Source organism: Dendrobates tinctorius, unplaced genomic scaffold, assembly GCF_039654945.1.
Source record: "Dendrobates tinctorius isolate UK_male_01 unplaced genomic scaffold, ASM3965494v1 ptg000083l, whole genome shotgun sequence".
NCBI lineage: Eukaryota > Metazoa > Chordata > Amphibia > Anura > Dendrobatidae > Dendrobates > Dendrobates tinctorius.
The window spans coordinates 26497695-26524203 of record NW_027361751.1 but is presented as its reverse complement, the minus strand read 5'-3'; the positions used below and the strand labels follow the sequence as shown (position 1 = coordinate 26524203).

General features: G+C 46.8%; 1 protein-coding gene across 2 annotated transcripts in view; it reads left to right on the top strand.

The window, feature by feature from the left end:
* RNF180 (ring finger protein 180) overlaps positions 1 to 26509 on the top strand; it is a 244887-nt gene that overhangs the window by 92045 nt on the left and 126333 nt on the right. The gene's annotated exons all lie outside the window — the stretch shown is intronic.

Here is a 26509-nt window from a genome sequence, read left to right as displayed (position 1 = left end):
AACTTCATAATACAAGTTACGCACTGAAAAATGGGGGTTATTTGGCTAAAGTTGTGGGGGGGGGAGGGCTGGCTGCAGGTTTTCATGTGCCCTGGGCGAAAGAGCGCCCCTTTAACACATACCACAACTCATCATGCTCCGATACGGCAGAGAAATAGCGGTATAGTACAATGAAAAATACCTCACTTTTTACATCTCATGACGAGGCCCATCTATTTCTCCATACAGAATCATTGGTCCCATATAATGTTTGAAACAGTATATGATGAGCTCCACATAATGCTACAGTATATGTTGGTCCCCATGGATGAAGCTCCACTGTCTTATGGGCCCAAATAATGCTCCAAACATAATGGGCCCCATTTCTAATGCTCTAGTGTATAATGGGCCCTGTAAATGCTGCTCCAGTGTCTGATGTCCACCTTTGGAATGTTCCAGTGTATGGTGGGCCCCATCTATCATTCTCCAGAGTATAGTGCTCCCCAAAAATTGCTGTCCCAACATTGAAAACAATCAAATAAGTCTCCTCGCTAGGGAATCCCTGTACTTGTCTGGACTCCTCGTCGTCCCCATCTTCCATCTCACTGCACAGTATTTCAACTTTGCAAGTGCTGTGATCCTGGGCAAGCAGGGGGGGCCCACTCGTTGGCGACGGCACTGGCACAGGGCCCCTGATAGTACGGTGGTGTGTCTGATGGCGGGTGGGCCGAACCTGCACTTTCATCTGCAGCTTCCTCTTTGTCACCGTGTAAGATGGAACTGTATATGGGAAGGGTAACCTGAGTTTCATCAGGGTCAGATTCAGGTCGTGTAGCATGCGAGGGGAATGTAGTGGTCTGGGTCAATGTACCAGCAGATTCATCGAGCAGTGGCTGGGCATCAGTGCACTTGTGTCGCCCCCAGGAGTACGGTCGCCACAGTGGCATTACCTTCTTCCTAGGGAGTGTGATGTCATGCTTGGGAGCAACGAAGGATCTCTCTAGCAGGTTAACTGATTGGGCGGCGTTATTCCCACGAGTCATGACCCTCCAAACAGCGTTCATGAAGGCAAAGTGTTTGTTTTACGTGGGCAGTATGGTTGCAAAGCTGAACCTTAAAGGAATGTCCAGAAGGGCACCACCAGGAGTGGAGCCTACGGTTAAATTCGACTCCACCTGGGAAACCTCAACCATGCCAGCTACAGAACAGATGCACACATTGCAAGCTTAATTCCGTTAACGAACGAGACTCCGTCATGCCCCGCGGTCCGAGTCCGGCTTACTAGAGGGACACGTGAGGCTCTGGCACATGAGATTGGCCAATAACTGGTGTGTCATGCCCTTACATGTCCGTGGCTGCATGTGCGCTACACTGAAAAGGCCAGCGTTTGTCGCTTACAGGTGCAGATAACCCGCTGAACAACGTTAGTGATGGGGATCACTGATTACAATTATTACCCGCGAACAATGATTTCCCAGTAAGTGCAGGTCAACCGCAGTTCCGGAATTAGGCCTAACCGTCATTCCTGAAAAAATGAAAAACTTACGTGTGCAAACCACAGGTGCTGTAGCTTGCTTAACAGCTCGCCAGCCGTTCTCACGCCCAGTATGGATTGCACGTGATTGCACAAAGGTTAGAAAGGGTACCGTATCCCCGGATAACATGTATGGATAGCGTACACATTCAAAATATATGTCTCAGGAGGCAGGCTCAGACGGTGTTAGGCCCAGTATGGATTGCACGTGATTGCACAAAGGTTAGAAAGGGTACCGTATCCCCAGATAACATGTATGGATAGCGTACACATTCAAAATATATGTCTCAGGAGGCAGGCTCAGACGGTGTCAGGCCCAGTATGGATTGCACGTGATTGCACAAAGGTTAGAAAGGGTACCGTATCCCCAGATAACATGTATGGATAGCGTACACATTCAAAATATATGTCTCAGGAGGCAGGCTCAGACGGTGTTAGGCCCAGTATGGATTGCACGTGATTGCACAAAGGTTAGAAAGGGTACCATATCCCCAGATAACATGTATGGATAGCGTACACATTCAAAATATATGTCTCAGGAGGCAGGCTCAGACGGTGTTAGGCCCAGTATGGATTGCACGTGATTGCACAAAGGTTAGAAAGGGTACCGTATCTCCAGATAACATGTATGGATAGCGTACACATTCAAAATATATGTCTCAGGAGGCAGGCTCAGACGGTGTCAGGCCCAGTATGGATTGCACGTGATTGCACAAAGGTTAGAAAGGGTACCGTATCCCCAGATAACATGTATGGATAGCGTACACATTCAAAATATATGTCTCAGGAGGCAGGCTCAGACGGTGTCAGGCCCAGTATGGATTGCACGTGATTGCACAAAGGTTAGAAAGGGTACCGTATCCCCAGATAACATGTATGGATAGCGTACACATTCAAAATATATGTCTCAGGAGGCAGGCTCAGACGGTGTCAGGCCCAGTATGGATTGCACGTGATTGCACAAAGGTTAGAAAGGGTACCGTATCCCCAGATAACATGTATGGATAGCGTACACATTCAAAATATATGTCTCAGGAGGCAGGCTCAGACGGTGTCAGGCCCAGTATGGATTGCACGTGATTGCACAAAGGTTAGAAAGGGTACCGTATCCCTGGATAACATGTATGGATAGCGTACACATTCAAAATATATGTCTCAGGAGGCAGGCTCAGACGGTGTCAGGCACAGTATGGATTTGACGGCCCAGATTACACAGCGGAGGAGCAGGGAGAGGTAAAGATTGCAAATGCTGGGGCCCTGCCCAAGCAAGGGGGGCCCACTCGTGGGCGTCGGTACTGGCACTGGGCCCCTCATAGTACAGCGGTGTGTCTGACGGCGGGTATGCACCACCACCGTCAGAGACACTTGATTGCACTATGAGGGACCCTGTGCCAGTGCCCGCGCCCAAGAGTCGGCCTACCCACCTGTCCAAGGCAACGGCACTCGCACGGTGTTGTGCGCTAGGTGGTGACCCCGGCCATGGGGGGGGAGGCAGCACAGTTAGGGAGTTTTAGAAAGTGGCATATGTTGATGTTGGACATTCAGCTGATGCAAAAGGCGAAATAGGTGAAGTACCAGGAAGAGGTGGACCAAAGCAAGCCATTTTTCTGTCACCCTATGTGTCATCAGGGGAAGGTGGGACAAAATCCTTGGAAACCCATGCGTGGTTCATTTTAATGAAGGTTAGATCATCCACATTTTGGGTTGACAGACGGGTCCTTTTTTCTGTCAGGATTGATCCAGCTGCACTGAAGACTCTTTCCGATAGCACACTTGCAGCTGGGCAAGCGAGCTCCTGTAAGGCATATTGGGCCAATTCAGGCCAGGTGTCCAGTTTAGCCTAATAGTCAAAGGGGAATGACCTGTGTGGGAGAACATCGATATGGGAGGAAAAGTAGTTTGTAACCATAGTTGACAACTGCTGTCTCCTGTCACTTTCCATCGATGCAGTATTACCAGTTGTGTGAGCGGTATTTGAAAAATCAGTCCACAACATTGTCATGAAACCCCTGTCTCCAACGCCACTTCTGCTGTGTGCACCACGAACACCTCTGCCAAGCTGCCCCCGGCCCGTACGGCTCGTGTGAGAACCATCACCGCTGCTGTGTGCTGGGAATGCCTCAAGCAACCGATTTACCAGAGTTGCTTGTTTATTAGCCAATATTAGGTCAAGGTTCTCCTGTGGCATGATGTTTTGGAATTTGCCTTTATAGCGTGGATCCAGGATGCTGGCCAACCAGTAGTCGTCATCGTTCATCATTTTGGCAATGCGGGGGTCCCTTTTTAGGATCCGCAAGGCATAATCTGACATGTGGGCCAATGTTCCCGGTGTCAATGATGCACTGCGAGTGCTGGGTGGAGGAGCACTTTCTGGCAAATCCACATCCCTCCAGTCACGCACAAACCCTGTACCAGACCTTGCCACGCCAACATTTTCACTTGCCCCACGAGATGCATCCTCCTCCCCTAAGTAATCATCCCCATCATCCTCCTCCTCCTCTTCTTCCTCCACCTCGTCCAGGAGAGGTCCCTGAGCAGACAATGGCTGAATGTCATCAAGGATTCCCTCCTCCTCTTCCTCCTCATCAACATTGGCTGCAGACGCCTGCTCCTTAAGGTGCGTCAAAGTTTGCATGAGCAGACGCATAAGTGGGATGCTCATGCTTTGGATGGCGTCGTCTGCGCTTACCAGCCGTGTGCATTCCTCAAAACACTGAAGGACTTTACAAAGGTCTTTCAGCTTCGACCACTGCACACCTGTCAACTCCATGTCTGCTCTCAAAGTGCCTGGCCGTGTATCCTCCCACAAATGCATTATGGCCTGCCTCTGCTCGCACAGCCGCTCCACCATGTGCAGGGTGGAGTTCCACCTTGTTGCAATGTCGATAATGAGGCGGTGGTTGGGAAGGTGGAGCAATCGCTGCAGCTTCTGCATACGAACGGAGTGTACAGGCGACCGGCGGATGTGCGCGCACAGTCTTCGCACCTTCTGGAGCAGGGCTGTTAACTCCGGATAATTTTTGAGGAAGCACTGCACCACCAGGTTCAAGGTGTGAGCCAAGCAAGGTATGTGGCTGAGTTTTGAAAGGGCTATGGCTGCCACAAAATTACGGCCGTTATCACTAACTACCTTGCCTGCCTCAAGATGTACACTGCCCAGCCATGACTCAGTTTGTCGCTTCAAGTACTCGGCCAGCACCTCGGCGGTGTGTCTGTCGCCCAAACACATCATCTGCAACACAGCCTGCTGACGCTTTCCACTAGCTGCTCGATAGGGGGACACATCGTGTGCAACAGTGGCAGCTGCAGATGGAGTGCTCGTACGACTGCACTCTGTGGACGAGCTTTCGCTTCTGGAGGAGGAGGAGGAGGGTCGAACGTCTACAGCCAACTGTTTCCTATACCGTGGGCTAGGCAGCACTGTCCCACCACCGCTGTCCCCTGTGGACCCTGCATCCACCACATTAACCCAGTGCGCAGTGATGGACACGTAACGGCCTTGGCCATGCCGACTGGACCACGCATCAGTTGTGAGGTGCACCTTTCCGCTCACTGACTGCTTGAGTGCATGGACAATGCGGTCTTTCACATGATGGTGGAGGGCTGGGATGGCTTTGCGAGAGAAGAAGTGGCGACTGGGTAGGTCATAGCGTGGTACTGCATAGGCCATGAGTTCGCGGAAAGCTGTGCTTTCCACCAACCGAAAGGGCATCATCTCAAACGAGATTAGTTTGGCAATGTAGGCGTTCAAACCCAGTGTATGCGGATGAGAGACTGAGTACTTTCTTGACCTACTCAGTGTCTGGGAGGGTGAGCTGGACTTGAGAGCTGCATATGGTGGAAGTAGCGGTGGACAGGGCGGACTGAGAGAGGGTTGATGATGGTGATGGAGTTGGTGTTCTTTCTGATGGCCTAGAATCAGTCTTTCGTTGATATAACAGTGGGATTCCCTGACTGCTGTGGTCTTGCAACGACACCTCAACATTTGCTGCTGTGCTAACCGGTGGGCTTACAGTGGGGGAAACAATGTAGCGTTGCTGACTACCTTCGTTGTGATCAGTTGCACATGTGGCACTTGAGGTTTGGTGTTGTGTCCACGCTTGCAAGTGCATGCTGGTTAAATGTCTAAGCATGCAACTGGTATTCAAATTTTTCAGATTTTTCCCTCGGCTAAAGGTCTTTGCGCACTTCTTACAGATAACCTTGGCCTGATCATGAGGATTTTGTTCAAAAAAGTGCCACACTGCACTCTTCCTACTTTGGCAGACATTTTGCGGCCTAGCACGCTGTGATCTTTTGACCCTCTGGACAAGCTGTCCAGCAACTCTTTTGATGTTTGGAACCTGTCTTTGGAGTGCTCCGGGCCTGCCAGATAACAGCTGTTGCGATGTCGATGTCTGCTGTGGATGCTCCTCATCTGAGCTATTGGAAGCAGCACCCTCTTCCCCCAATGGATGCCAATCTGGGTCAACAACTGGGTCATCCATCACCTCCTCTTCTATGTCATGTGCACCTTCCTCTGTGTCACCGTGTATGGTGGTATAGTGTGCGGGAAGGGGCACCTGAGTCTCATCAGGGTCAGAATCTGGCTCTGTACACTGCGAGGACAATGTAGTGCTCTGAGTGAATGTACCAGCAGAATCATCCATCAGCGGCTGTGCATCAGTGCACTCCATGTCAGATTCATCTTGGCCTGGGTAATTCACCATTTGACTTGATAATCCAGGCATGGTATGTGAAAACAGCTCCAAGGAGTAATCAGTAGTATGGCCTGCGTCATCCTTCAATCTTGGTTGGGGTGAAGGACACAAGGAAAGGTGTGGTTCATGAACATGAGCCTCCAATGACGACTCAGTGCTTTTACTTTTTACAACTGAAGAAGAGGAGGCGATAGAGCTGGAGGCTGAGTCAGCAATGTAAGACAAAACTTTTTCCTGATGCTCTGGCTTTAAAAGCGGTTTGCCAACTCCTAGAAAACTAAGCGTTCGAGGCCTTATGTAGCCAGACGATGACGCAGGGTCAGCACCTCCTGCATTCGGTCCTATTTTGCTCTTGCCACTACCATCAGATCCACCACCAACACCATCATTACCAGCTGCCAACCCCCGCCCAATTCCACGGCCTCTTCCACCAGCCTTCCTCATTTTTGGTAGAAATATAGACAAAATCCAACAAACTATATAGTAATGTAAAACAAGGTACAAGGTGTCTATAGGACAGGGGAGATTTTGAATTTCTGCAGACACTTGTGGACACTGGACACTTTTGGATTGTGTGAGGCCCACTGATATCTGAGCGCTATGTGACAGGCTCGATGGCACAGCTGTGACCAAAGTGACTAGAGGATAAGGGAGATTTTGAATCTCTGCACACACTTTTGGACACTGGACACTTTTGGATTGTGTGAGACCCACTGATATCTGAGCGCTATGTGACAGGCTCGACGGCACAGCTGTGACCAAAGTGACTAGAGGATAAGGGAGATTTTGAATCTCTGCACACACTTTTGGACACTGGATGGACACTTTTGGATTGTGTGAGGCCCACTGATATCTGAGCGCTATGTGACAGGCTTGATGGCACAGCTGTGACCAAAGTGACTAGAGGATAAGGGAGATTTTGAATCTCTGCACACACTTTTGGACACTGGACACTTTTGGATTGTGTGAGGCCCACTGATATCTGAGCGCTATGTGACAGGCTCGATGGCACATCTGTGACCAAAGTGACTAGAGGATAAGGGAGATTTTGAATCTCGGCACACACTTTTGGACACTGGATGGACACTTTTGGATTGTGTGAGGCCCACTGATATCTGAGCGCTATGTGACAGGCTCGATGGCACAGCTGTGACCAAAGTGACTAGAGGATAAGGGAGATTTTGAATCTCTGCACACACTTTTGGATACTGGATGGACACTTTTGGATTGTGTGAGGCCCACTGATATCTGAGCGCTATGTGACAGGCTCGATGGCACAGCTGTGACCAAAGTGACTAGAGGATAAGGGAGATTTTGAATCTCTGCACACACGTTTGGACACTGGATGGACACTTTTGGATTGTGTGAGGCCCACTGATATCTGAGCGCTATGTGACAGGCTCGATGGCACAGCTGTGACCAAAGTGACTAGAGGATAAGGGAGATTTTGAATCTCTGCACACACTTTTGGACACTGGATGGACACTTTTGGATTGTGTGAGGCCCACTGATATCTGAGCGCTATGTGACAGGCTCGATGGCACAGCTGTGACCAAAGTGACTAGAGGATAAGGGAGATTTTGAATCTCTGCACACACTTTTGGACACTGGATGGACACTTTTGGATTGTGTGAGGCCCACTGATATCTGAGCGCTATGTGACAGGCTCGATGGCACAGCTGTGACCAAAGTGACTAGAGGATAAGGGAGATTTTGAATCTCTGCACACACTTTTGGACACTGGACACTTTTGGATTGTGTGAGGCCCAATGAATATCTGAGCGCTATGTGACAGGCTCGATGGCACAGCTGTGACAAAAGTGACTAGAGGATAAGGGAGATTGGATTGCTTTTAAAAAAGCAGTTTGCGGAGCAGTGGGTAAACAGCAATGCAGGAATGTCAGGAAGCCTTAGAAGGCAGCCCAACAACCAACACCACTGATACACCAATATATAGCCTCCCCTTGCACTGCACACACAGTGACTGGTGTGTTGTGCAGGCCAAATTGCTAGCTGCAGAAGCAGTTTTTTTTTCTTCTCAGCAGGACAAAAAAAAAAAATTGGGATTGCTTTTAAAAAAGCAGTTTGCGGAGCAGTGGGTAAACAGCAATGCAGGAATGTCAGGAAGCCTTAGAAGGCAGCCCAACAACCAACACCACTGATACACCACTATATAGCCTCCCCTTGCACTGCACACACAGTGACTGGTGTGTTGTGCAGGCCAAATTGCTAGCAGCAGAAGCAGTTTTTTTTTCTTCTCAGCAGGACAAAAAAAAAAAATTGGGATTGCTTTTAAAAAAGCAGTTTGCGGAGCAGTGGGTAAACAGCAATGCTGGAATGTCAGGAAGCCTTAGAAGGCAGCCCAACAACCAACACCACTGATACACCACTATATAGCCTCCCCTTGCACTGCACACACAGTGACTGGTGTGTTGTGCAGGCCAAATCGCTAGCAGCAGAAGCAGTTTTTTTGTCTTCTTCCCTGCCTAACGCTCTCCCTACAGAATCAGCAGCAACCTCTCCCTATACTAAGATCGGCAGAAGTAAGATGGCGGTCGGCGTGCACGCCCTTTTATACCCCCTGTGACGCCCACCAAAGCAAGCCAATCACTTGCATGCCCTTCTGAAAGATGGTGGTGACCCGTGCCTATGTCATCACGTTGCCCACAGTGTCCGTGGATCCTGATTGGCTGAAAAAGAGCGCAAAACAAACTTTTGAAACGCGACTTTGGCGCGTAAGTCGCCGACCTCGTGGCCGACCTCATCCTAGGGTCGGGTTTCGTTTCATGAAACCCGACTTTGCCAAAAGTCGGCGACTTTTGAATTTTTTCGACCCGTTTCGCTCAACTCTAGTGCTAGCACATTGTGATTCTCAAGTACTGTGATATCCCCAGCTGTATGACATACAGAACCAGGACAGACAGCCATAAAGGGGCAGCACGCACTGGCTTGCCATTCAAGCAGAGCCAGTAAACTCTGACGGTTACAGGCCGTGGGGATAAAGCTGCTAAGGCAGAAAGGGGCACCAGGCTGGAGAATAGAGCAAGCAGTCATCAGCTCAGCAGGACCATCCTCACGAAGGATCCAGGGTCTATGACCGGGGTGGGAGTCATTAAGATGGCACTCCTGGCACTTTTCCCAGTTGGAACCGGATGATGGGCTGACAGGGAGCTGGTGACACAGGAAGTACGAATGGGACACGAATTATCCACGGAGACAGCAGGGATTGCTGGGAGAACAGAAGGAGAGGCTACAGAAGGAATGGAGTCTGCCCGGAGGGCAGGGAAAATGCAGGATATGAGGCTCCGTGTGAATCGTGCTGCCAAAGTGATGAGTGCCTGTGTTATCAGTAAAGTTGAACTGTTTGAAAAGGACTGTGACTCTGCAGTGTTTTATGGAACATGGAAAAATGAAACCAGAATGACAGTAACCGTAAGTGTTCTGCTGCACGGGCAGCCAAAGGAACTTTGCATCTCATCTGTGGGGTGCCAGGGTGTGGGAACAGACCAGCCCATTGCCACGACTACCACCCTGGCCACATTACACACACCTGAAAAGAATGCACGGCAGAGTGCACTTTTTCTCTGTCGTCACCATTATAATCTATGACCCCAGCAGCTTATACGTCCAAATCCCGTTTTGCTGGCGGTTTGAATGTAATTCCCGACGGGGACAATGAACCATTGTTGGTGAGTTTATAATGTAGAACATAAAAAATATTTTAATATAATGACAAAAGGAGTTTCACACTGTAATTAAATTAAAGTTTAATTTAAAAAGAATCTGTAAGGAAATGAAAGCTATTAACCTGCAGACATAGGGTTAATCTGCAGGTTAATAGTGTTTTGAAGCTGTCTGATGCCTGCACTGAGAGTGCGGCTGCCCAGGAAAAACTGAATTTTATTCTGGCAGTCTCGGGCTTTCAGTCATTTGGGTAGGCTGTTGCAGCTTCAGACACCACTCAGTGCATTGGGAGCATTGGTTGTAGCCGTACCCCCGGGCACTGACTGACGGGCGACTCAGCATTAGAGCCATCTGTCAGTCAGTGGTGGAGTGCGGTTTCAGCCACTGCTCACTGTGCACTGAGTGGTGACTGAAGCCATGTCCACCCATGCCTATGACTGAAAGCTTATCCTGCTGGTGGGAATTAACTTAATTTCCTTCCAGCAGCAGGGTTTTCAGTGCAGGCACTGGACAGCTTCAGAACGCTATTAACCTGTAGATCATCCCCATATCTGCAGGTTAAGGCTGTGTGCCCACGTAGCGATTTTTAAGCGTTTTTGCCACGATTTTTGGCGCGAAAACGTTTAAAAATCGTGTACAGAATGCCCCCCATGCATTCCTATGGCATTCCGCACATGCTGTGCTAATGCTGCACTTTTTTCCGCGGCGGAATCGCATCGCGGAAAAAATCGCAGCATGCTCATTCTTTTGTGCGGAATCGCAAAGAATTGCCGCGATTCCGCACCCATAGGAATGCATGAGAATCACTTACTTCCCGCATGTGGCTATGCCCACCATGCGGGAAGTTAAGCGTGTCATGTGCGGTTGGTACCCATGGTGTGGAGGAGAGGAGACTGTCCTCCAGGCCCTGGGTACCATACCCCTGTAAAAAAAAGAATAAAAAATAAAAAATCGGGGTATATTTACCTTCCGATGTCCCGCGCTGCATTCCCGGCCTAAGCGTTCCCAGTAATGCATTGCGGCACGGTCCAGTGATGACGTAGTCTCACGTGACTCTAGCGGTCTCGCGAGATCGCTATAGCAATGCGAGACTACGTCATCACAGGTCTCGCAAGGCATTACTGGGAATGCTGTGGCCCGGGAATGCAGCGCAGGACGCCGGAAGGTAAATATACCCCGATTTTTTTTATTTTTTTTAGCATTTTAACATTCTATCTTTTACTATTGATGCCGCATAGGCGGCCTCAATAGTAAAAACCTGGTCACACTTGTCAAACACTATGTTTGACGAGTGTGACCAACCTGTCAATCACTTTCCAAGCGATGGACACTTTTGGATTGTGTGAGGCCCACTGATATCTGAGCGCTATGTGACAGGCTCGATGGCACAGCTGTGACCAAAGTGACTAGAGGATAAGGGAGATTTTGAATCTCTGCACACACTTTTGGACACTGGACACTTTTGGATTGTGTGAGGCCCACTGATATCTGAGCGCTATGTGACAGGCTCGATGGCACAGCTGTGACCAAAGTGACTAGAGGATAAGGGAGATTTTGAATCTCTGCACATACTTTTGGACACTGGACACTTTTGGATTGTGTGAGGCCCAATGAATATCTGAGCGCTATGTGACAGGCTCGATGGCACAGCTGTGACAAAAGTGACTAGAGGATAAGGGAGATTGGATTGCTTTTAAAAAAGCAGTTTGCGGAGCAGTGGGTAAACAGCAATGCAGGAATGTCAGGAAGCCTTAGAAGGCAGCGCAACAACCAACACCACTGATACACCACTATATAGCCTCCCCTTGCACTGCACACACAGTGACTGGTGTGTTGTGCAGGCCAAATTGCTAGCTGCAGAAGCAGTTTTTTTTTCTTCTCAGCAGGACAAAAAAAAAAAAATTGGGATTGCTTTTAAAAAAGCAGTTTGCGGAGCAGTGGGTAAACAGCAATGCAGGAATGTCAGGAAGCCTTAGAAGGCAGCCCAACAACCAACACCACTGATACACCACTATATAGCCTCCCCTTGCACTGCACACACAGTGACTGGTGTGTTGTGCAGGCCAAATTGCTAGCAGCAGAAGCAGTTTTTTTGTCTTCTTCCCTGCCTAACGCTCTCCCTACAGAATCAGCAGCAACCTCTCCCTATACTAAGATCGGCAGAAGTAAGATGGCGGTCGGCGTGCACGCCCTTTTATACCCCCTGTGACCCCACCAAAGCAAGCCAATCACTTGCATGCCCTTCTGAAAGATGGTGGTGACCCGTGCCTATGTCATCACGTTGCCCACAGTGTCCGTGGATCCTGACTGGCTAAAAAAAGAGCGCAAAACAAACTTTTGAAACGCGACTTTGGAGCGTAAGTCGCCGACCTCGTGGCCGACCTCATCCTAGGGTCGGGTTTCGTTTCATGAAACCCGAATTTGCCAAAAGTCGGCGACTTTTGAATTTTTTCGACCCGTTTCGCTCAACTCTAGTGCTAGCACATTGGGATTCACAAGTACTGTGATATCCCCAGCTGTCTGACATACAGAACCAGGACAGACAGCCATAAAGGGGCGGCACGCACTGGCTTGCCATTCAAGCAGAGCCAGTAAACTCTGACGGTTACAGGCCATGGGGATAAAGCTGCTAAGGCAGAAAGGGGCACCAGGCTGGAGAATAGAGCAAGCAGGCATCAGCTCAGCAGGACCATCCTCACGAAGGATCCAGGGTCTATGACCGGGGTGGGAGTCATTAAGATGGCACTCCTGGCACTTTTCCCAGTTGGAACCGGACGATGGGCTGACAGGGAGCTCATGACACAGGAAGTACGAATGGGACATGAATTATCCACGGAGACAGCAGGGATTGCTGGGAGAACAGAAGGAGAGGCTACAGAAGGAATGGAGTCTGCCCGGAGGGCAGGGAAAATGCAGGATATGAGGCTCCGTGTGAATCGTGCTGCCAAAGTGATGAGTGCCTGTGTTATCAGTAAAGTTGAACTGTTTGAAAAGGACTGTGACTCTGCAGTGTTTTATGGAACATGGAAAAATGAAACCAGAATGACAGTAACCGTAAGTGTTCTGCTGCACGGGCAGCCAAAGGAACTTTGCATCTCATCTGTGGGGTGCCAGGGTGTGGGAACAGACCAGCCCATTGCCACGACTACCACCCTGGCCACCTTACACACACCTGAAAAGAATGCACGGCAGAGTGCACTTTTGCTCTGTCGTCACCGTTATAATCTATGACCCCAGCAGCTTATACGTCCAAATCCCGTTTTGCTGGCGGTTTGAATGTAATTCCCGACGGGGACAATGAACCATTGTTGGTGAGTTTATAATGTAGAACATAAAAAATATTTTAATATAATGACAAAAGGAGTTTCACACTGTAATTAAATTAAAGTTTAATTTAAAAAGAATCTGTAAGGAAATGAAAGCTATTAACCTGCAGACATAGGGTTAATCTGCAGGTTAATAGTGTTTTGAAGCTGTCTGATGCCTGCACTGAGAGTGCGGCTGCCCAGGAAAAACTGAATTTTATTCTGGCAGTCTCGGGCTTTCAGTCATTTGGGTGGGCTGTTGCAGCTTCAGACACCACTCAGTGCATTGGGAGCATTGGTTGTAGCCGTACCCCCGGGCACTGACTGACGGGCGACTCAGCATTAGAGCCATCTGTCAGTCAGTGGTGGAGTGCGGTTTCAGCCACTGCTCACTGTGCACTGAGTGGTGACTGAAGCCATGTCCACCCATGCCTATGACTGAAAGCTTATCCTGCTGGTGGGAATTAACTTAATTTCCTTCCAGCAGCAGGGTTTTCAGTGCAGGCACTGGACAGCTTCAGAACGCTATTAACCTGTAGATCATCCCCATATCTGCAGGTTAAGGCTGTGTGCCCACGTAGCGATTTTTAAGCGTTTTTGCCACGATTTTTGGCGCGAAAACGTTTAAAAATCGTGTACAGAACGCCCCCCATGCATTCCGCACATGCTGTGCTAATGCTGCACTTTTTTCCGCGGCGGAATCGCATCGCGGAAAAAATCGCAGCATGCTCATTCTTTTGTGCGGAATCGCAAAGAATTGCCGCGATTCCGCACCCATAGGAATGCATGAGAATCGCTTACTTCCCGCATGTGGCTATGCCCACCATGCGGGAAGTTAAGCGTGTCATGTGCGGTTGGTACCCATGGTGTGGAGGAGAGGAGACTGTCCTCCAGGCCCTGGGTACCATACCCCTGTAAAAAAAAGAATAAAAAATAAAAAATCGGGGTATATTTACCTTCCGATGTCCCGCGCTGCATTCCCGGCCTAAGCGTTCCCAGTAATGCATTGCGGCACGGTCCAGTGATGACGTAGTCTCACGTGACTCTAGCGGTCTCGCGAGATCGCTATAGCAATGCGAGACTACGTCATCACAGGTCTCGCAAGGCATTACTGGGAACGCTGTGGCCCGGGAATGCAGCGCAGGACGCCGGAAGGTAAATATACCCCGATTTTTTTTAGCATTTTAACATTCTATCTTTTACTATTGATGCCGCATAGGCGGCCTCAATAGTAAAAACCTGGTCACACTTGTCAAACACTATGTTTGACGAGTGTGACCAACCTGTCAATCACTTTCCAAGCGATGCTTCAAATCGCTTGGAAAGTGCTTGAATATCGCACATGAAAATCGCGGCAAAATCACGATCATAATCGCGGTGAAATTGCGCGGGAAAAAAACGCGCGATTTCTGGGAAGGAGTCCGGTTTTTGGTGTGCGTTTTAAAACGCACCGTGGGCACATAGCCTAATAGTGTTTTTTCCCTTTTAAGTAGTTGTCAGAGATTGCAACTGTTCAGCAGAGTTGTTTGCAAAAAAGCAACATGTTCCTGTAGTGCGGCTTTTCACCACCAGCCAGTCCTCATATCTAAGACCTTTTATCTAGGTACTGTCCTACCTTGCTGTTTATTTACTGTATGTCATTCTTCATTGAGGATTTTTGCAGAATAGAAGTGGGGGTGCAGAAGATATTTTGGTGCCAGCAGGTGACATTTTTATTTTTTTAAATAAAATAAATACAATTAAAAACATTTTATTAGAAAAATATTAAAAAAATAATTTGTGATAATACTGTAGATAATACTGTACGTTTAAAGCCATTTCTGGGGCTATTATACAGTTAGACTCATACTTAAAATGTCTTTTTAAATTTAATATGTGAAAAACCCCACCCTGTGAGGCCTCTTTCACACTTCAGTTTTTTGTATCAGTCAAGACCCACCAAAAGGACGGATGGCGGATCCGTCTGTTGTAGTACTGATGACAACGGATGGCACCCATCCGTTTTTTTGACGGATCCGACAAATGAAGAATTGTAAAGGAACCGCGAGAGCGAGTTTTTTTCTTTTTGTCCGGCACCCAGAAAGAATTTCAGGTTAAATGAGTGTCTGGAGGATCCGCCACAGAAAAAAACGTTGCAAGCTCCGTTTTGAAATCTTTGAGGATGGTAATGGACAGGAACTTTTGGCGGATCCGCAAAAAAAACGGATGCAACGGACGGCAATCCGTCACAATCCGCCAATAATGGAAGTCAATGGGGAAAAAAAACGGATCCTCAAAAGAAAATTGCGGATCCGTTTTTTTCAAAACCTGGCGGATTGTGACTGATTGTAAAAAACTGAAGTGTGAAAGAGGCCTAAGGTTGCAGCATGTCACACAGCTTCGAGCTGTAAACTATACAGCGATTCTCAGACTGGACAACACTTACCTGTGCAATGTAGCCAGAGGGGGCAGCACTGGTGCTGAGTGCAAGGAGGGACACGGGAGACTACTGTCATCAGGATTTTATACCCCAAACTAATAGCGTATATATAAAGGCTCTTTAAAGCCTTAACTTATAGAAATCTATTTTGCCGATTTAGAGAAATCCATAGTTGAAATTGTATGCCAATTAGCTGCAAGTGCAGTGGGCATGGCCTGCACCCAGCTCTCCTGCATCTTTGCTTTTTCCCCACCTCTTGCCTGCCTCCTGTCTCTGACTGACAGGTCACTGTAACATAAGTGATTTAGAGACAGGAGGAAGGAAGCAGGGGGGAATATTGAAGGGAAGCAAGAGAGCTGTAAATGCAGCACCTGCCCACTGTACTTGCAGCTAGTTAGCATACAATTTCATCTATGGATTTTTTGACATCATCAAAATGGATTTCTACAAGAAATGTAAAGATTTAAAGAGCTTTTATATACTTGGTAATAGTTTGGGGTATAAAACTCTGATGACAGGTTCTCTTTCAGTTACAACAGCTGGTTGTTGTAACTTGATTTAGACAAGAGATGGAAGAGGTGGGAGATCAGCGAGAAGCTCAGGCAAGAAGCCTGTTCCCTCGTAAAGGGAACCTGTCACATAAAAAAAATGCTATAAACCTGAAGTTTTGGGGTAAATCTGCAGGTTAATATCATTCTAAGATGAGAAAATCTTTGAGAGCCCCATTGTCAGGAGTAAATGAACTTTATTCCTCCCGTCAGCCTCAGGCTTTCAGTCATAGATGTGGGCCGATGCAGCAACTATCACCACTTAGTGGATAGTGAGTGGCGCCTGTAGCTGTGCCCTTGGCACTGAGTGACAGCTGGCTCTAATGCTGTTTGGTGACTGAAACTGTGAATCGCCCCCATGGATGAAAGCCAAACACTGCTGGCAGGAATAAACTTAATTTTCTCCCAGCAATGGGGCTCTAAGCAGGTTCAGAATGCTATTAACCTCATGGTTGCAGGTTAACACTATTTTTTCATGTGACAGGTTCTCTTTCAGTAAAAATGAAAAAGTTATGGCTGCTGCAACTATGAATGAATAAACAAAAAAATAAATCCTTAGATCCAAACTGTTCCCGTTAAAGCAGATCAAACCACAATTTGGATCTACGCTTTTCAGTCTCAGGTGTCTGCTGAATGTCCCTCATGGTCACCGCCCCTCTGACATCTCCTCCTACCAGGAAAGATAGGTGTAGCTTGGGGTGTGGCTATTGGCATGGTTAGAATTTACCATAGCGCATTCCATGCGCCACATAGTTTGTATCTCTTTCTGTTCTGTGAAAGTTGGAGGTTATTCTCCAAATTATCTCTGGTTCTGCCATCCATGGAAGCCTATAAGACCCTGCTAGCAATGTTGCATTGCAATGTATTATATCAGCGATCAATCTGGCAAATATTCAGGTGACTAAATAATAACGTAAAAAAAAAAAAAAAATGCATTACAGAAGTTAAAAAAAATATATTTTTTTTAGGTTCTTCATTCCTGGAAAAATATTAAAAAAAACTCTACAAATTTTGTATCGTGAATTGACTAGGAAAAAAAATAAAAAAGTCACATAAATGCGTTATGCCACTAAAAGCTATAGTTCATCCTGCATAAAGCAAGCCTTCTCACAGCTCCACCAAAATACAAAAGTGGCCGCTCTTACAGTATGACAACAGATGAAAACTTATAAAAATAACAGTAAGTAAAAAAATAAAAAATTATAAGCATTATTATGACTCAAACTATAAATGAGTCTGCTATTTATCCCGCCAGGTGACCACTGTGAAAATAAAAAATAAACTCATATTGCCTGTCAAAAAAATGGAGGAAAAAAAAAAAAAAAAAAAAAAAAAATCACATGCACTTCAAAATAGTGCCAATTAAAAATTCATCTCGCACAAAACAAGCCTTCTTACAACCCCATCAACAAAAAATAAAAATGTTGTGCTTTTTTTTTTCTTAAAAGAACGTATTCTTTTGTAGAAAACTAATAAAATATAAAAAATATATACATATCATAGCGTTCATGACATCCTGAAGTATAATAATATGTTGTCGGGGGGAAAAAAAAAAAAAAATACTGACAGAATTACTTGTTTTTTTGTTCTTTTTGCGTCCACAAATGTAAAAAAAAAAATCAAAACAGCAAAATCTTCCCCAAAATAATGTTAGTGGAAACTATAACCTGTCACATAAAAAGCCCTGGCACACCTCCATCTATGAAAAAAATTAAAAAAAAAAAAGTTATGGGTCTTAGAATATGACAACACAGAATGAATAAGTTCTCTGGAAAAAAAATCTGATTTTATTGCAAAAAAATAATAATAAAATATAAAGAGACTACATATATTTGGTATCACTGTGTCCGTAAAGACACACTTTAGAGACTGAGCATGCTATTTATCCCACTTAGTGAGCATAATAAAAAAAAAAAAATTGCTTTTTTTTGTCACTCTGTCTCATAAAAGTGAAATAAAAAGCAATGAAAAGGTCACATACGCCAAAAGAATACCAATAAAAACTACAATTTGTTCTGCAAAAGATATAAGCCCTCAAAAGAAAAATAAAACGGATATGTCTCCAAGAATAGAGTGACGGAAAAAAGTAGTTTTTTCCTGGTTGTTTTTTTTTTTTTTTTTTTTTTTTTTAAGGGAAGGTGCCACCAGTTTTCTTGTGGTTTGTTTTTTTGTGAAATTAAGCTTGAAATAGTAATTAAAATGTATTAATGCAATGTTTGCGCTGTTTGAAAACATTTCTGTATAAAAAATATTATATAATGTTTTACAAATATATTGTATATAATTACCACTAGGGGGAGCATTTTCCATTTTAGACCTCAAGCAGCTATAGTAAGACTTAACAGCTTTACTGTTAGCTGGAAAATTGGGGTAGTAACTGCTGACATCACCATTATCCTCCCCTTTTGGGTGTTCTAGTACTCCTGAGGCAGAATGAAGAGTAGCATCACAGGGCAGCGCCATTTTGTGAGTGACTGCCCTATTATCTGCTATCACTAACAGTTACTGCATCAGAAGCACAGCTGGTTTACAGAGGAGCAAAAGACAGTGGACACAGCAGCATTGTGGACCTGAGGAAGAGTCTGGTGTGTATGGAGCAGCATTAAGGAGCAGGAGCTGTGATTCATCCCTCAGTAAGATAAGATACAGAGCTGCAGGTCTGCAGTGAATGGCCAGGCATTGTGGAGGGGGGTGAGAGATACATGTAATCTGGCTGAGCTGAGCGAGACATATTGAGACTGATGAGAGAGACATATGTAGTATGCTGAGGGCTCCATGAAAATGGCAGCAGAACACTCCCACTACTGTGAATTGTGCAGCCCACAGAGGCATGCCCACTTCACCGCAGTGACTTCTCCATTATAATAGATAGGTTCGGCATCGGTCTGTTATCTCCTATGACCATGGAGTGCCGTATTATGACACCGAAAGTGTCGTGTTGCTACTGTGAAAGCAAGATGTCAGCCCCCAGTGTCTTCTTTAAACTCCTATAACACATGGAATATGTTTCAAATGCAATCAAAACTTGGTTATAACAGCATGTTATGCCACATTACATTGATTTATTAATGATCTACAAACGCGGTACCTTCCCTTTAAGTAACGCTACACTGCAAACATAACAATGCAGGAATAATTATACATTTGGTTATGCATTAATCTCGCCAAGGACAACATGTGTATGTTCTCCCCGTGTTTGTGTGGGTTTTCTCCAGTTTCTGCCCACACTTCAAAGACATACTTGTAACGTACTGCTTCAGTGTAGTACAGCGCAACCTCCATCAGGGGGTAGTAACAGAGCAACAGCACAGGTGTCACAGGTATTGAAAGAGTGGTCAGATTAGCCAAAGTCAGCAACTGTCAGGAGCAGAAATACCAAGGGAGACAGCAAGTGCGTAGTCAGGGACAAGCGAGAAGTCGGGACCTACCAGAAACATGGTATCAGAAACGTAAGACGTAAGCAGTTGTCAAGGTGCAAGTCAAAGGGTCAAAGCCAGTCGAAAAGTGTGGTATCAGAAACAGAAAAACCAGAAGCAGAGTCCAGAGAGCAAACTGGGTCATACAAAAGTCCAGGTAATCAGGGGCAGAAGGAACACTAAAGGAATACAGGTCAGCGGCACTAGCTTGGAAGCTTGCAATATAGCTGACGCTGGCCCGCAGGCTACAGAGGACTGAAATAGCCCAGCCCGCTCCAGAACGAGGCAGAGGGGATTAACCCCCGCATGACCAGTCCAAAGAGAAGACAGCAGAAAACAAACTCTGGACTGGATCATGACAATACTGATAGAGAATTTACATTGTGAGCCCCAACGGGGACAGTGATGATGTCTGTAAAGCACAGTGGGATACGATGGGCTATATAAGTGAGTAAAATAAATAAACTTATCTGCAGAAAAAATGATACGTCACATATACGACATAGTCAGTGCTGAAAATAAGGTTAAACTTAATCGCAAAAAAATTTACAGCTTTCACTTTTTGCCCTCCACTACACATTTATTCTTTGAGGAACCTTTTGGCGTCACAATGTCAACTAGATCACTTGAAAAATGCCTTTTAGCTACCAAAATGGGGTCAGTTACGAGTGTTTTCAACTGTGCTAATACCTAAGGGGCTCTGCAAATGGAACATGATAACATGATGACCAGAAACCATTCCAGCCAAATTTTCCCTCCAAAAGCCAGATGTGCCATCTTCTGAGCCTTGCTGTGAGCCTAAAAAGTAGTGTACGAACACATATAGGGTCGTACTCAGAAAAAGAGCAGTAATAAATTGCCAGGTACATATTCTCATATTACCCGTTGGGAAAATTAAAAAAATAAATAAAACTCATGTATAAAAAGCTTTGAAAAGTCACAAATTTTTGGCACAACATGAGGTTGCACAAAATTTAGCATTTTTTGATGTTTTCATGTCATTTTTGCCCAGCTGCATCATGGGACATGACAACCCCCTGCTCATCAATTTCATGATAAGCGATGACGTTCCTTATGTACGGAGGTTGACCGGACCATGGGTACTTGCATGCTGGGTCCGGAACTAGAAAGGCTGCATCCTCTGTTCCTGGGGGACAGCTTTGAGGAGGTGGACCTTCCCCTGGAGCCTGAGGGAAGCCTAAGTGGGAGAGACCTTCCTGCAGACCCAGAGAGGCGAGGAGAGACAGGTAGAAAGTGCACGCAGCTGCCGGCATATAAAAAGGAAAAGCACACGAAGGACAGCAGTTTGGTGCGAACGCAGAGCAGAGCGGTGAGCGGTGCGACTGCCCCTTCCCCCACCGCACCGAGTACAGGCACTGTGGCAGGGTCCGACCGGCTCTACATCTCTACTGGCATTGCTCCTACTAGCCAGTTTCCTACTCCACACTGATGAGGGGCAATACCCCGAAACAGCTGTCTGTGGATGGATACCATGTTTTGGCATAGGTGGTTTCCTTCATTGGAGACTGCCCTTCCCGTGGTTGTTCCTTCCCGGGGAAAGACCTGGCTAGTCATTGCTTGCGTTGAGAAACATGTGATGGTGTCTCCGCGGCTGTTGATTTACATGCTTTTGCATATTTCCCATAAGGGATGGGGGCATTGCTCTAGATCACTGCGTTGAGAAACATGTGATGGTGTCTCCGCAGTGTTGGATGTTGATCTCCATGAGGTCACTCATCCTTATGTTCATAGCCTTCACTAGGCATTGCTCCTACTAGCCAGTTTCCTACTCCACACTGATGAGGGGCAATACCCCGAAACAGCTGTCTGTGGATGGATACCATGTTTTGGCATAGGTGGTTTCCTTCATTGGAGACTGCCCTTCCCGTGGTTGTTCCTTCCCGGGGAAAGACCTGGCTAGTCATTGCTTGCGTTGAGAAACATGTGATGGTGTCTCCGCGGCTGTTGATTTACATGCTTTTGCATATTTCCCATAAGGGATGGGGGCATTGCTCTAGATCACTGCGTTGAGAAACATGTGATGGTGTCTCCGCAGTGTTGGATGTTGATCTCCATGAGGTCACTCATCCTTATGTTCATAGCCTTTCACTAGGCATTGCTCCTACTAGCCAGTTTCCTACTCCACACTGATGAGGGGCAATACCCCGAAACAGCTGTCTGTGGATGGATACCATGTTTTGGCATAGGTGGTTTCCTTCATTGGAGACTGCCCTTCCCGTGGTTGTTCCTTCCCGGGGAAAGACCTGGCTAGTCATTGCTTGCGTTGAGAAACATGTGATGGTGTCTCCGCGGCTGTTGATTTACATGCTTTTGCATATTTCCCATAAGGGATGGGGGCATTGCTCTAGATCACTGCGTTGAGAAACATGTGATGGTGTCTCCGCAGTGTTGGATGTTGATCTCCATGAGGTCACTCATCCTTATGTTCATAGCCTTTCACTAGGCATTGCTCCTACTAGCCAGTTTCCTACTCCACACTGATGAGGGGCAATACCCCGAAACAGCTGTCTGTGGATGGATACCATGTTTTGGCATAGGTGGTTTCCTTCATTGGAGACTGCCCTTCCCGTGGTTGTTCCTTCCCGGGGAAAGACCTGGCTAGTCATTGCTTGCGTTGAGAAACATGTGATGGTGTCTCCGCGGCTGTTGATTTACATGCTTTTGCATATTTCCCATAAGGGATGGGGGCATTGCTCTAGATCACTGCGTTGAGAAACATGTGATGGTGTCTCCGCAGTGTTGGATGTTGATCTCCATGAGGTCACTCATCCTTATGTTCATAGCCTTTCACTAGGCATTGCTCCTACTAGCCAGTTTCCTACTCCACACTGATGAGGGGCAATACCCCGAAACAGCTGTCTGTGGATGGATACCATGTTTTGGCATAGGTGGTTTCCTTCATTGGAGACTGCCCTTCCCGTGGTTGTTCCTTCCCGGGGAAAGACCTGGCTAGTCATTGCTTGCGTTGAGAAACATGTGATGGTGTCTCCGCGGCTGTTGATTTACATGCTTTTGCATATTTCCCATAAGGGATGGGGGCATTGCTCTAGATCACTGCGTTGAGAAACATGTGATGGTGTCTCCGCAGTGTTGGATGTTGATCTCCATGAGGTCACTCATCCTTATGTTCATAGCCTTTCACTAGGCATTGCTCCTACTAGCCAGTTTCCTACTCCACACTGATGAGGGGCAATACCCCGAAACAGCTGTCTGTGGATGGATACCATGTTTTGGCATAGGTGGTTTCCTTCATTGGAGACTGCCCTTCCCGTGGTTGTTCCTTCCCGGGGAAAGACCTGGCTAGTCATTGCTTGCGTTGAGAAACATGTGATGGTGTCTCCGCGGCTGTTGATTTACATGCTTTTGCATATTTCCCATAAGGGATGGGGGCATTGCTCTAGATCACTGCGTTGAGAAACATGTGATGGTGTCTCCGCAGTGTTGGATGTTGATCTCCATGAGGTCACTCATCCTTATGTTCATAGCCTTTCACTAGGCATTGCTCCTACTAGCCAGTTTCCTACTCCACACTGATGAGGGGCAATACCCCGAAACAGCTGTCTGTGGATGGATACCATGTTTTGGCATAGGTGGTTTCCTTCATTGGAGACTGCCCTTCCCGTGGTTGTTCCTTCCCGGGGAAAGACCTGGCTAGTCATTGCTTGCGTTGAGAAACATGTGATGGTGTCTCCGCGGCTGTTGATTTACATGCTTTTGCATATTTCCCATAAGGGATGGGGGCATTGCTCTAGATCACTGCGTTGAGAAACATGTGATGGTGTCTCCGCAGTGTTGGATGTTGATCTCCATGAGGTCACTCATCCTTATGTTCTACACCAGCAGATGACATGGCTCCTAAAAACCATAAATGATTGTGGAAACTTCACACTAGACCTCAAGCAACTTGGATTGTGTGCCTCTCCACTCTTCCTCCAGACTCTGGGACCTTGATTTCCAAATGAACTGCAAAATTTACTTTCATCTGAAAACAACACCTTGGACCACAGAGCAACAGTCCAGTTCTTTTTCTCCTTGGCCCAGGTAAGACGCTTCTGGCGTTGTCTATTGGTCATGAGTGGCTTGACACAAGGAATGCGACACTTGTAGCCCATGTCCCGGATACGTCTGTGTGTGATGGCTCTTGAAGCAATGACTCCAGCAGCAGTCAACTCCTTGTGAATCTCCTACAAATTTTTGAATGTCCTTTTCTTAACAATCCTTTCAAGGCTGCCGTTATCCCGGTTGCTTGTGCACCTTTTCTACCACACTTTTTCCTTCCACTCAACTATCCATTAATATGCTTTGGTACAGCACTCTGTGAACAGCTAGCTTCTTTAGGAATGACCTTTTGTGGCTTACCCTCCTTGTGGAGTGTGTCAATGACTGCCTTCTGGATATCTGTCAAGTCAGCAGTCTTCCCCGTGATTGTGGAGCCTACTGAAACAGACTAAAGGCCCTTTTACATTTAGCGATGCACCAGCGATCCAACCAGCGATCCGACCCGGTCAGGATCGCTGGTGCATCGCTAAATGATCGCTAGTGAGCTTTCATACAGAAAGATCTCACAGCGATGCAGCAGCGACGCAGCGCACGATACTTACCATTCACACACAGCGATCCTGCGTCCTCCCGCCCGCCTCCACGCGTCGCTGGATGTCACAGCAGGAAGCCCAGCAGGAAGCAGACGACGAGAAATGGAGCCGGACATTCTCGCGCGATCAGCGATGAGCAGCGGGGGAGCCGGTCGCTGGTAAGTATCACACATAGCGATATCGCTAGCAATATCGCTATAACGTCACAAAACCAGTGACGTTTTAGCGATATTGCTAGCGATATTGCTTAGTGTAAAACCCCCTTTAAGGACCTTTTTAAATGCTTAGGAAGCCTTTGCAGGTGTTTTTTGTTATTCTAATTTACTGAGATAATGACTATTGAGCTTTCATTAGCTGTAAGTAGCGATGGGCGAGCGCGAAAATGCACGGGTGCTCGTTGCTCGGGTCAAACAAATTGGAATACTCAGGTACTCGGACAGAACAAAGAGCCCAATGTAAGTCTATGGGAGACCCGAGCATTTTTACCACGATCCCCCCGGGGGTCCTTTTAAGGTCTAAAAACATCTTAAAATGATGGAAACACTGCTCAAATGACATGGGGACATCATGGGGATCGCCCCTGGAAGCATTTCTGACTCCTAGTTCACAGCTTTAAATAATGTTGTCAGAGTTTCATGCCATTTTTACCGATGCACCAAAAAACATACCAAAACGAAACCAAAACGGATTTTGCTTGGAAATATGTTAAGGTACATCCTTTCCAGGTTAATGACTTGTATATAAGGAAAAATAATTAACCCCAGACCAAAATGTTCCTCCCCCACTTGGGCTATGTTCAGATGCAGCGTTTTTGAAGCATTTTTCAACTTTAACATTGCTTTCATCCAATACAAATGCATTTACTTGGAAATATCATTGTAACATTTAACAGCCCTAGCTGGTCATGTGGTGTGTGACACAGATGTAATAACGTGTAGGTGCAGAGTAAGTCACCACGGGACAGAGACAAACCAAAAGTTACAGGGTTTATTTACAGGGGACAAAATCTCCTCGCAGGGAGAAAACAGTAGGGATTAAACTGGTAAGGTTATAGCGATTTAACAGTTTATGTAAACTAGACAAAGTTATCAAACAGTAAAGCAGGACAATGATAATTAACGGGTAATCTTGCAACTTATCTGTCTGAAGAAATCTTGCTTGAAGGGTCATCTTCTCCAACATAGGCACCGACAGCAGCGGCACTTGTTGTCTCTGTAAACGTTGTAGTCTCTGTAAACGCTGTAGTCTCTGTAAACGCTGTAGTCTCTGTAAATGCTGTAGTCTCTGTTAGGAGGTAGCTGGGACTGGGACCTCTGGGGTCAAGGAGAAAGGCAGGGGGATGCTGAGCCAAACGGGGTTTCCCCTGCTATGAGTCTGTGCACTAAAACCAACAGTCTCTCCGCCGGAACGATACTCAGTTTTTAGTTAAGTATCTCTGCCGGAGTCAGGGGTTCTGACCTGTCACCGCAGGCACCGGGGCTGCGCGCGCATCTCCATCTCTGCACGGTTAGGAGGACGTATTCTTCTAGTCAATGGGGACTCAGCATCCACGTACTCATGGACAGCAGGACAGCAGTGTTTATGTAACGTCCTCCTGTCTTATCCCTCTGACATAGAGTTCTCTCTCTTTCACTGCGTGCGGCTGCGACCTGCTCCATCTGCTGCCCACGCTGCTCTGCGTTGCGCGTGCTCCCCTTTTGCACCCTCAGCCTGCACTGCTTCCTGTCCAGCACAACTTCCCCTTCCCCACTGCTACTGACAGGCTCATGATGCAGTTGGTCCAGGTCCAAAAATCTTCCCCCCGGCAACCATGCTGCCCATCTAAATGGTTCCGGACACGGAGCAGAGAAGGTAACCCCCTTACACATAAGCAGATACATCTTGTTTCATTTTTTATGAATGAGGGACTCAAAGTCACAGAGCCTATTTTTACTGGGGCATCAGGCGGCATTAATCTTCTTAAAGGGCCATTTGTTGTGAATTTCCTTGCTCGTACTTCTGAGCTGGAGCTCCCTCTGGTGGTTACTGGGAGTAGTGGAGCTGGCCAGTGTGATGGAAGTTTGCCACCTGACAACGACGATTGGGAAACTGGGATTACTGGCTGGGAGCATATAAGTGAGCAGGCTTCCCTTAATGGTTGCTGGTGATTTCCTCCTTGTGTATTTTGAGCTCTTCAGTCTCCTGCCTGATCTGCATGGTACAGTTAAGTGATTCTTTTGCTAATCCTTTGCATCTAATCGTGTTTTTTTTGCTTTCTGCTTTGTTGCAAGGGTTCAGCGTACTCCCTGCTGGGGGCAGTGCTGGGCCCCGC